An 11759-nucleotide genomic window follows, 5' to 3' on the forward strand; every position below is an offset into this window, starting at 1 on the left:
ACCTTCATATCCTCTGTATCTATAACTGGGCTCGGCAATATTGCATGCATGGATGGATGGATCATGCATGGACGGATGGATGCATGGATGGATGGATGGGTTGATGGGTGGCTAGATGGACAGATAAACAGACAGATGGATTTCCACTATTGGGACACTCTTTTGCATCCCCATTTTACAATTAGGAAGCAAAAAGAAGTCAAACACTCTTGTAAGGTGGTGGTGTCCTTATTGTCTCAGGAACTTGTCATGTCATCCCAGTCTCTGTCTTCCTGTAGGTTAGTCTATGTTACCTAGAAGTTCTGCCTCTTTCCCTCCTGTCTATCCCAAATCCTTCAAGATTCAATTCAAGTCCCACTTCCCCTGCAAAGCCTCCTCTGACCAGATCAGCTTACTCTTCTCTCTCCTTTTCCTGAACTTGCCGATAGTGAATCTCTGTCACATCGTTTGACTTTTGGTTGATACTATGTTATGTATGCATCTTATTTCCCCAGTCTGATAGCAGAGAATGGGTTCTAGGCTTCCCTTACATCCCCAAGCATGAAGCTAGGTACATGTGCCTACCGTGCAAAGAATGCAGAAAATACGTTTTACTCCTAATGACAAACATTAGTTGCTAATGTTATTTCTAATAATAAAAGTTGACATTTATTGAGTGGTGCCAGGCACTGCACTGAGCACTTTAAATACATTATCTCATGTAAGCCTTATAATAACCTTAGAAGACAGACATGATTATCTCCACTTTACAGATAAGAAAACTGAGTTTGAGAAAAGTTGCAATGCTTTTAAAACATAGACCCCAAATTCTTTAATGCTCCTCTCATTGACAGGTGGGGCTCTACATCCTCTCCCTTCAAATCCGGGTGGGCTTCTGACTGCATCTACTAATAGAGTATGGCAAAAAGTGATGCTCTGTGACTTCTGAGGCTGGGTCGTGGAAGACCAGGCAACTTCTACTTTGTTCACTGGAACCCAAGTACTTGGAGAACTGAGCCTCTGTGTAAGAAGTTCCACTGCTCTGAGGTTGCCATGTTGTAAGGAAGCCCAAATCCCACGGAGAAGCCACAGACAGATGCTCTAGTCACAGATCATAGTCTTTGAGTCATTCTAGTCCAGGAGCCAGACATGTGAAGGAAAGAGCTTAGATGATTCCAGCCCCAGTCTTCAAGATATTCCCAGCTTTCAAGTCTTCCAGTGAGGCCTCAGACGTATGGAGTAGAGACAAACCATCCCTACCACACCCTTTTCAAATTCCTAACTCGTAAAATTCATGAGCATAATATAGTAGTTATTTCAAGCTGCTAAATTTTGAGGTGATTTGCTGTGCATCAATAATAACTAGAAGTTCATTTGACTTGCCCAAGGTTACCCAGCTAGTAAGTGGCAAAGCTGGGATTCAATCTCAGGTGGTCTGACTTCAGAGCTCATCTTCTGGAACTGCATAACAAGCCTCCCAATACATGCTTGGGTTAAGCTGGCATGCAGTGTCCCATGTGGCTGATCTCAGATTCTGGAAAGTGGAAGACGGGCCCTGAAGAAATAAGGCTGGGGCAGGGGCCCAGGTGGGTCTCTGGAGAGGAGGAAGGTGGCATGCAGCAGGTGTGACATGAGGCTCTGACTCAAATACAAGATTTTGTAAGTCCTAGGCAGCAAAAGGCAACAAGAGGGCACCTGATGGGGAAAGAAAGTAAAAGTATCAATGCAGTTTGTGCATGAGGTGCAGGCATGGAGTGGAGAATGGTAACAGGGAGCTGGTGATTCCTTGGGACTCATGAATTTGATGTAAGAGAGAAGGCTGGGCCAGACAGCTCCATGACAAAAAGCTGAGGGAAAAGGATGTTTGAATGCAGACAACAGAGATGACCCCCTCTGTCCTCTGCCCATCAGGACCCTCCACAGAATCTGGCTGCTTCTTTGCGTGTGGACTGAGCTTTCTCCAGCCTTACATGAAGGCCCAGGCAGAGCCCCACTGCAGTCCTGCAGATCTCCTATTCACTGACAACTCCCTTTCTCTGACCAGTCTCCTTCCAACTTAGGGATAGCATCATCCATTTATTCTTTCCTTCGTTCAATATTTAGGACCTGCTTCCTATAGGGTAGGCTCTGTTCTAGATGCTGGGGACAGAGACCAAAGTAAAAATAATGAGCTCTTTCCATTGAGTTACCAGGCAACAAGGTAAGGGCTGTGATGGAGGTGTTTTGTGGACCTGGAAACAGGGATTCCCCACCCCTGTGAAGCTGATGACTTGACACCCTCTTCTAGCTACTGGTATTTTCATTTTCCAAGTACTTTCAATTTGATGATGCCTGTAGCCTTTTCTTTTCTTTGGGCTCTTAGAATGACACTATGCAGAATTTCTGTAAAGTTGTCTTCAGTCAAAAGCTTAAAATAGTAGCTCCACTCTCTTGGGTAGTGATGAAAAATCAGGGAGTCATTTGCTCAGACACAAACACTATGACCCCTGGATCATAACCCACAGCCATGTGTTTCTACAGTCAAAAATGGTACACATACAATAAAACTTCACATTTTACATATTGCTGTATAATTTTAAGGCTCTTCCATAGTCATCATCATTAGCTGAACCTGACTTCCCCAAATGAAAGGTGGAATAGGTGCTGTTTCCTGAGTGACTTAGTCCATTCAGGCTGCTGTAACAGAATACCATAGATTGAGTGGCTTCTAAACAATGGGAATTTATTGCTCATACTTCTGGAGGCTGGGTAGTCCAGATCAAGGTGTTGGCAGATTGAGTGCCTGGTGACCTGCTTCCTGGTTCACAGATGGTTGTATCTTTTTGTGTCTTCACATGGTGGAAAGGGTGAGGGAGCTCCCTGGAGTCTCTTTTATAACACTAACCCCATTCGTGAGGGCTCTACCCTCCCAAAGCCTCCAGCTCCAAATTCCATCACCTTGGGGCTTAGATTTCAACATGGGAATTTTGGAGGGACATAAACATTCAGTCCATAGCACTGGGTTTACAGCTTGTGAAACTGCATGCGGCAGTTAAGCAACCGACTCAAGGTTCACACACTGGGCAGTGGTGGAAACACGGTTGGGATCTGGCTGGAGACAGGACGTCCTGAGTTTCTGCTGCACACATAGCCCTTCTGAACAGAATGATGACTCCTTCCCCAGGCTGCTGCGCTTTGTGCCTCTGGATCAGCTATCCCAGGCCGACAGATCTGCCAACTGTTCTTTCCATAGCGCAAGGCTGCTGCTGGAGGAAGCTAGTTTCCTGACAAGGGTCTTTGTGAAGTTCACTGGTCAGTAACACACCTGGTAAAATGCCAAAGCCTGGGCACCAACATGAGATCAGAAGGGAACCTAGGGGAACTTTGCTGGGGTTACCCGAATAAGGGCAATCCTATGCCTTCATGTATCTTGAACGTAAGTGAACATGAACAAGAGGCAGACAGAAGCGGGGTGAAGGGCACGGACTCTAAGCCTGGCTGCTGGATTAAAAGCCTGCTTTGCCACCTACCAGCTGTAAGGCCTTGGGCAATCACTTAAATCTCACCTGTTTCCTTATTTGTGAAATGGGTTGTGACAACATCCACCTCATAGAATTGTTATGAGGATTAAGCAAGTTAATACTTATTAAATGCTGAGGGCAGTTCTTGGCATGTGGTAAGTTATTTATAAATAACTTAAATTTGTTAAATAATGATGGACCCTCTAAGGCAGTGATCTCCAACCTTTTGGCACCAGGAGCCAGTTTCATGGAAGTTTTTCCGTGGACAGTGGGTGGGGGATGGTTTTAGGATGAAGCTGTTCCACCTCAGATCATCAGGCATTAGATTCTCGTAAGGATGACACAACCTAGACCTCTGGCATGCGCAGTTCTCATAGGACTCCCGTGAGAATCTGTTGCCACCACCAATCTGTCAGGAAGCAGAGCTCAGGCTGTAATGCTCTCTTGCCCACCCCTCACCTCCTGCTGTGTGGCCCAGTTCCTAACAGGCCACAGACCAGTACCAGTCCATGGCCCAGGGGTTGGGGACTCCTGCTCTCGGGGCCAGGCACTGTTCTAGTACCATGGCAAATGGAGGGCCAAGACATGCCACTGACCCCAGGGAGCCTACAACCTGCCCACTGCCTGCATCCATGTGAGATCATGGCCATATCCTCCACTGGACTCTCCATGTCAAATATTTACTGTGACATCTCCTTTAACAACAAATTATTTAACAACTGGTGGTATGAATGAGAGTTAAATAACCTTAATGTCAGGGATTAGGAGGATGGGAGTCAGGAAGGATAGGATGAGGTCCCTACCTATGGATGTCAGCAATGAAACCCAGACTGAGCACTGTTAGTCTCTGTCTCTATCCCTTCCAGCAGGACAGCCACTAGGCACCTGCGGCTATTAAGTACTTGGAATATGGCCAGTCCAAACTGAAATGTGCCGTAAGACTAGAACCAAAACAGAAAGCATGCCAAATATCTAATTAGTACATTTTCATATTTATTCTATGTTGAAATGATAGTATTTTCAATACATTGGGTTAAATAAAATATACTATTAAAATTAAGTTCACTTGCTTCTTTTTACTTTTTAAAATATGGCTACTAGAAAAGTTTAAATTGCATCTGTAGTTGTGTTTGCGGCTCACTTTATTAGCCAAGTGCTGAATGACATGGGTCCCAGCAGACGAGTGAGCTGGGAAAGGAAATATTCAACTTCCCTTAGGAAGACACTCACAGAGAAGGTGAGAGTTTGATGCAGGTTCCAGGGAGATGCTCTTTACTGTGTATCCAGTGCCTGACCAAGGTTCCATTCTTACTGGGTGCTCATCTTTGATTTGTTGAATTATTGCCAAAATGTGACCTGGCTGTGTGGTGGGAGAGAGGGCAGGAAAGCAAGCAGGCCTAGGAGCAGATGCTCTGAATTTAAATTACATCCCTTACACACCTGAAGATGCTAAAAGTAGAATAGCCAGCTGGAGCCCATTTCTCGCCAGGCGCAGGCAATGGCCGTCCATCTGGGGCTTTCTGTTTTTTTGTTTTGTTTTGTTTTTGTTTTTGTTTTTGTTTTGTTTTGTTTTTTGAGATGGAGTCTCGCTCTGCCGCCCAGGCTGGAGTGCAATGGCCGGATCTCAGCTCACTGCAAGCTCCGCCTCCCGGGTTCACGCCATTCTCCTGCCTCAGCCTCCAAAGTAGTTGGGACTACAGGCGCCCGCCACCTCGCCCGGCTAATTTTTTGTATTTTTTAGTAGAGACGGGGTTTCACCGTGTTAGCCAGGATGGTCTCGATCTCCTGACCTCGTGATCCGCCCGTCTCTGCCTCCCAAAGTGCTGGGATTACAGGCTTGAGCCACCGCGCCCGGCCCATCTGGGGCTTTCTATTATGTTGAGTTGGCCTCCACTGAATCAAATTCTTTGAAGGACTCTGCTGATGCCAGCCTTGGTGCTTCCATTTTAAAGTGCTGTGTGAAGAAAGATTTGGACTTCATTGCCTCCTCTTCTTGGTGGCTGAATTGAGCCAGTTCCCACCTTCCCTGGACCACATCCCTACACCATCCGTGGGAGAAAGTTTAGGAAAAGTTGAGCTTCTGCAAATGGCTCTAAGGGAGGGAGGGGGAGGATTCAGTAAGACCAGGCTGGTGGCCGACCTCAGAAAGCCAAGACTAATTCTGCAGTCTAGTCACTCCGTCAAACATTTAGTGTATCCGGGTGATTGTTCCCTGGTAGGCTGAGACGGTCTATCTGCTGGGCCTTTTGTCATGTTAACTGCAGCCGATCAATGGATTGAGGTCAGGACTTCTGATGTAGGTGCAAGCTTAGAGGGAAAAAAGTCTCAAAGATTCATTTTTTCTCGTCTGGTAACACTCCGGTCACTTATTTTTTCTCAGTTAGCCTCTGCCGCTCTAAAGTGGATATTGATCAGTGCTTTAATGCAAACCTGTCAAATTAATTTTGCAGACCTGGGATATGACTGGCCTAAAATTGCTTCTGCATCTGTTCTCTGCAGCAAGCCTATGAATTTTAATCACGGCCAGAATGGGTTGGTGGCTTTTTTTGTTAGAAACTTGAATAGGAAAGGTTTAAACTGTAAATGCCAGGGAATGATGCTGTTTTGTTCTTTTCAGAAACTCGTGTGGTGGAGGTCAAAGAAATTATTATGTCGGGTGTATTCTTGGCAGATGCTGTGGGAAGCTTTGCGGGCTGGCTTTCTCCAGAGCTGCGCCCGGGGAGTGGTGGTGCCTCCATAAACACATGCAGTTGCAGAGCCACAGCTCTGGGGACTGGCGGGCACTGGGATGCCTGCACAGTTTGCCATCCTGGCCTGTAGCGCTATCCCTGTCTACTGTTTTTTGTTATCCAAGACAGCTTTACCTCCTGGGGGTGAAGGAGGCTTAGATTGCACTTTGGTTTGAAGATTTGGGTTCCAGACCTGGCTCTGCCTCACCCTCCCATGTCCTATGGGCAAGGTGGATATCTTTCTGAGACTCAGGTAATCATAGAAAATATTTAATGTCAAGAAACATCCTAAGGCCAGGCTCCTCCAGACGGGGCCATGCCACGTCAGCTCCCTACGCCCAGGAGTCCTGCAAGGGCAGGGCGGTCCTCAGTCACTGCCAATGGAGTTCTCACTGTGTCCCCTGCAGCTGCTGCCCTGAGTCCTCGTGGGAGGCTCCCCACCCCTCCACACCTCGGATCCTGGGCATGGAGCCAGAGATGACACCCCCACTGTCATATCCACTGCTGGCCACCACTACCACTGCCACCAGAGTGCCTTCCTGCTGCTTGCACTCCCTGGGCATTTTCCCCAACTGGACTACTGAGGCCAGATGGCCCTTTTGCAGCGAAGGGTGTTCCTGGCATCCCCACTGCTCTGGGAGAGGGTGGCACATCTGCCCCAACCACCCAGGGGCTCTGTCCCTCCCCTCTGGTGGCAGCTCCCCTCCCCACAGACAGTCATGGCAAGTTCACTCGGCACAGAATCAACCAACTACAACCCTAACCGTATTTGCCCTTCACTGAACATCATTATCATCTATTTATTGAGTAGCTATTATGTGCCAGGCTCTGTTCTCAGGGCTTTTCATACATTATCTAACTTAATGCTCGCAAAAAAGATGCAAGGGAGGTGCTGTTATCACTCCTGTTGCTGGGAAGGCGACTGAGGCACAGAGGTAAGATGATCTCACCGACTTGCACAGCTCACTCGTGGCGATGCTAGGTTTGAACTCAGGCCACCTGGCTCTAGCAACCACCTTGTGATCTGCACTGTCTGTCTGTCTGCCATATTCGGGGAAGCACACGACGTGGTGACACCTTATCTGGGTCCCTGATTGTTGTATCTGTGTTATTTTTACTTCCCCAATAAAACTCCAAACTTGAGGATGTCACTCCTCCTATTTCTTAATACTCAAATAGATAAATGAAGGTGAAGAACCACATGATCACAGAGAACAGGCCAGGGAAGTGTTTGGGGACAGCTTTGAAGGCAACTCTGATGAATTCAGCTCTACAAAGTAAGGGGGAGAAATGGGTGAGGGATAGAGAGAAAAGAGAAGTGAAACAGAGGAGAGATAGGAGAAGAGAAAGGGGAAGGGAAGGGGAAGGGAGGATAGGGGAGGGGAGCGGAGGGGAGGGGAGCGGAGGGGAGGGGAGGGAATCATTTCATTTCACATGGATATATCTTGTCTCTCCAACTGTGAGGTCCCAGCAGTGGGAGGTTGGGAGGCGAAACCCCGCCTTCCCCCTGGAGTAACGAACTGGAGGGGCTGGAAGACATGGAACTCAGAGCCAGCCGACACTCCCAGGTCAGAGAACAGGGCATTGAGAGGCCCCTCAGGAACCCATGGGAACTCACATGAGGGCCCATGGGAGAGCAGCAGCTGGAAGGTTGTGGCTGAGGCATTATTGGCCTACCAGGGGTCAATAGAGAAACAACAGAGCCAATAGAGAGAGGACTCCCCAGCACCTGTAGCACCCAAGGGACACTTGTCTCCCTGGGACCTTCCTGGAGGAGCTGGACACTGAGGAGGGAAGGGACCTGGGTTTTCTCAGAGCCTGGCCAGGCTCCTCCTCCCCAATCCCATACCCCTATCATCCTTGCCCCAGACAACCCTCAAGAGAGTTGGGGTCCCTCTCAGACTGCACTGGGGAGAAGCAAAGAGATGTTGTTCAAACTGAACTTGAAGTTATACTTTGAACTGAACAGGATTGTCCTTACGGAAAGTGATCAGAAAGTTATGGAATGTAAGTTGTCATTGAAGAATGGAGGTAGGAGATCTAGCGTAGTAAGTTTGTAATCATGCTCCCTCCTTTTCAGTGAGCACAGCTACCCCCCAGCCCAGAAACAGAGCTGCCTGTCTCACATATGGCTTTTAAACCTGAGAAAGGATCCTGATGGCACAGGTTTGGGGCAATATTCCTTCCCTCTCTGTGGACTGGGCACTGCGGGGGAAGTTCTGTAGGTAGGGGAGCTCAGCCCATCCCCAGAGGGTGGGGGAGTAGGGTAGGGGAAGGGGTTCTCTTATTAGAGAAGACAGCAGCAGGGAGCTTGGGGGTAGTCACCTGAATGGAGGGAGTCAATCCCAGTGTGAGTGTTTTGTGGCTGTGCACAGCTTTGTGCTGAGTTCCTCCATTCATCTGAAAGAAGTCAATGCCACTCCTGCCGGAACGGGGTCTCCAATCCTACCTCATCGCCTCCCGCATGTGAGTTGGGTCTCCCATGTCTGAGAACAGGCTCCTGTGAGGCCCCTGCCTCCTTCCCCAGCATCCTCCTCTATGCCAAGCAGAAAGCCGAGGAGGTGGGAGGTGCTCAGTGAATGCCTCGTGAATGAGTGTCTGCCTGAGTGAATGAATGACTCTATGAATGAAAGGAAAGGAAATGAAGAGCAATTAGACGCACACATACCCAGAGCTCACCTAACCACACAGCTTCCTGCCCTCCGCTCATCTGCTAAAAGCTTTGTGCCCATAATATCAGGTTTGGGCTCCTCAGTCCCTGAGGGGAGGGGCAAGGGGCTGCTGCTCTGTGGTCTGCAGGAGAAGGCACCAGGCTAGGGATCAGGGGAGTTGTCCTGCTGTTAATTACCTGTGTGACCTTGGGCAAGCCACTTAACCTGCCTTTGCTTCAGTTTCATGTCCATCAAATGGGGCTAATGCTCTCTGTGTGTTTACCCCACAACAGAGATGAGGGAAACAGACAAGATGAGAAAGTTAACAGCACTTAGACAAATCTAAAAGAAAAACAGTGAGAGAGAAGAAAGGCATTCTTATGACTCAGGGCCTCCATCGGGGGTGCATTTGATTACAGAGCTGGATGTTAGGGTGGTGTGTGGGGAAGGCAGGAAGGCCCTCCGCACCAAGGAACTTGCGCTTTCAATGAAAATCCCCCAACATTCTGATGGGGTCCTGTCATGTGCCCAGCCCTGAGAGGAGAGAATTTCAAAATGAAAGAATCCTGCCTGCCCTTAAGAAAAGATACACACCTGTAAACAATTGGATCTGCAAAAAGGGATCAGTTGTGTGTCACAGAAAATCAGTCAGTCCATAGATATTTGTTGAGCAACTACTACGTACTGGGTGCTATTTTAGAAATTCAGGGTAAGAGGTGGACAGAGTCCTGCCCAAAGAGCTACACACCAGGGAGTGAATGAACACATAAACAAGCAGTCAGTAAATGAATGGGATGGTATCAGAGCCTGGTAAATGCTGTTAAAAAATATGAATAGGGTAATGCTATAAAAAGCAGCTGAGGTGGAGTAGGAGGTTGCTTTAGTGGAATGATCACGGAAAGGGCCTGGGAGGTGATGACATTAGAGCCGAGGCACACAGATGACAGCCAGAGGACAGTGGAGGGAGGGCCCAGAAACAGGAGGTGTGCCTTGAGCACAGGGAACACAGGATAAGGTGGGCTGGGCCCGGCAACATCCACCTTTACTGGCTATGAGGAGGAGGGCAAGGCAGTGGGAACCCACTGGAGGCTTAAGTAGGGGTGGACATGATCTGAGAGAGAGAGAATGACCAAGCAAATATGGCACAGTGATGGCAATGGATGGATATGGGTGATGAAGGCAGGAGAATTCTTGTATTTCTCTTGCAGGTTTTCTACTTGTTTGAAATTATTTCAAAATAAGAAGATGAAAAACAAAAGACCACTTAGGTTTCTGGTGGATAGTTGATTACAGGGGTTGGGGGCGGAAGGACGTGTGAGGAGGCTCTTGCAGGAGTCTAGGTGACTTGGACTAGGGGGAAGATGGAAGAGAGAAGTCATTTCCAGGTCATATTTAAGGAAGTTGTGTTTGTTTTGTATTGCTCCTACAACAAGTAACCACAAACGTGGTGGTTATCAACAGCACAAATTTGTCATCTTATGGTTCTGTAGGCTAGAAATCCAACACAAGTGTCACTGGGCTAAAATCAAGATGTTGAGCTGTGCTCCTTTCTGGGGTCCCCAGGAGAGAATCCATTTTCTTGCCTTTCCAGCTTCCAGAGGCCTCTTCCCAGCTCTTGCACAGAACCTCCTGCTTACAGAACCAGAAAGGATATTGACTCCTTCTCACGCTGTCATCTCTCTGACCACAGCCTAGAAAGGTCCTTGCTTTAAAGGACTCATGTGACAGTATTGGGCCCACCCAAACAATCCAGAATAATCTTTCCATCTCAAGATCCACAAATCTTAATCACATCTGCAGAGACCCTTTCGCCATGTAAAGGAAGATATTCACAGGTTCATGGAGATCGAAGTGTGGACATCTTTAGGGGCCACAATTCTGCCTACCAAAAGGTGGAACCATTAGAGTGAATTGGACTGGATTTGGGTGTGAGGGAAAGAAATGAACCAAGGATGACTGCGGGGTTTCTCAACTGAGCTACTGAGTGAAGGATGGAGCCATCGTTCCAGAGAGCAAGCCCCTTAGGAAGAATGGGCTGGTGGGGTAGGGAGAGTCAGGGAATCAATTGCTCTGCTGGAAGTGTGCTAAGTTTGGGCTGGCACAGTGCAGAGTAATTGGGAGGGCCTCATGCTGGTGCCAAGGGGAAGAGAGGAGCATAAGCAAAGATGGGGCCTAAGAGTGGCACTCATGGGGGTCACCGTGCATGCCTCCTCAGTGCATAAGCACGTACTGAGTCCCTGATAGTCACCGGGCCTGGAGATAGGAATACCTCCATAAATAAAAGACGTTCTGGAAGGAAATGGAAGGCCAGATGCACACATGGTTGAACAGACAGGTTGGGGTCTGGTTTACAAGGCCTTGGTTGCTAGGTCATCAGGTGTGGGCATGAGGCAGGAACAAGGGGCGGCTCCTGCAGGGCCTTAAGGAAACGAATGGCACAACACAGGAAAAAGGACATGACAACACATACAGTCTTTAAACAGGCACCAAACTGGCTGAGTGTGGGCACATGCAGACAAGCTGCAGGCACAGGGCAAGGCCACTCTAGCCCAGCCAGGGAATCCTGGCTTGGGCCTGTCCCTTCCTGCTGCTCCTGGTTTGAAGGGATGTACCTGGCACCGCAGGGTGAGGGATGTGTGGAAGGAAGGGGAGAGGCATCTCTTCCTCTTTCTGAACTGCCGCTCTTAAATCAAACAATTCAATCCAGGTGGAAGAGGCTCGGCAGCTGGGAGGGAAGAAGAAGGAGAAGCAGACGATAAAAAAAAAATCAATAACGCTTCCCCATAAAATAAATTGAGATTTGTGGAATTCACTTCCACTTGACATCAAAGATGCCGATTTGGTGAATTCGTTTAAGGCCAAATTGAAAACGTATCGTTTTAATCCGGGTCCCCAGGCTG

Source organism: Macaca fascicularis, chromosome 18, assembly GCF_037993035.2.
Source record: "Macaca fascicularis isolate 582-1 chromosome 18, T2T-MFA8v1.1".
NCBI classification, from domain to species: domain Eukaryota; kingdom Metazoa; phylum Chordata; class Mammalia; order Primates; family Cercopithecidae; genus Macaca; species Macaca fascicularis.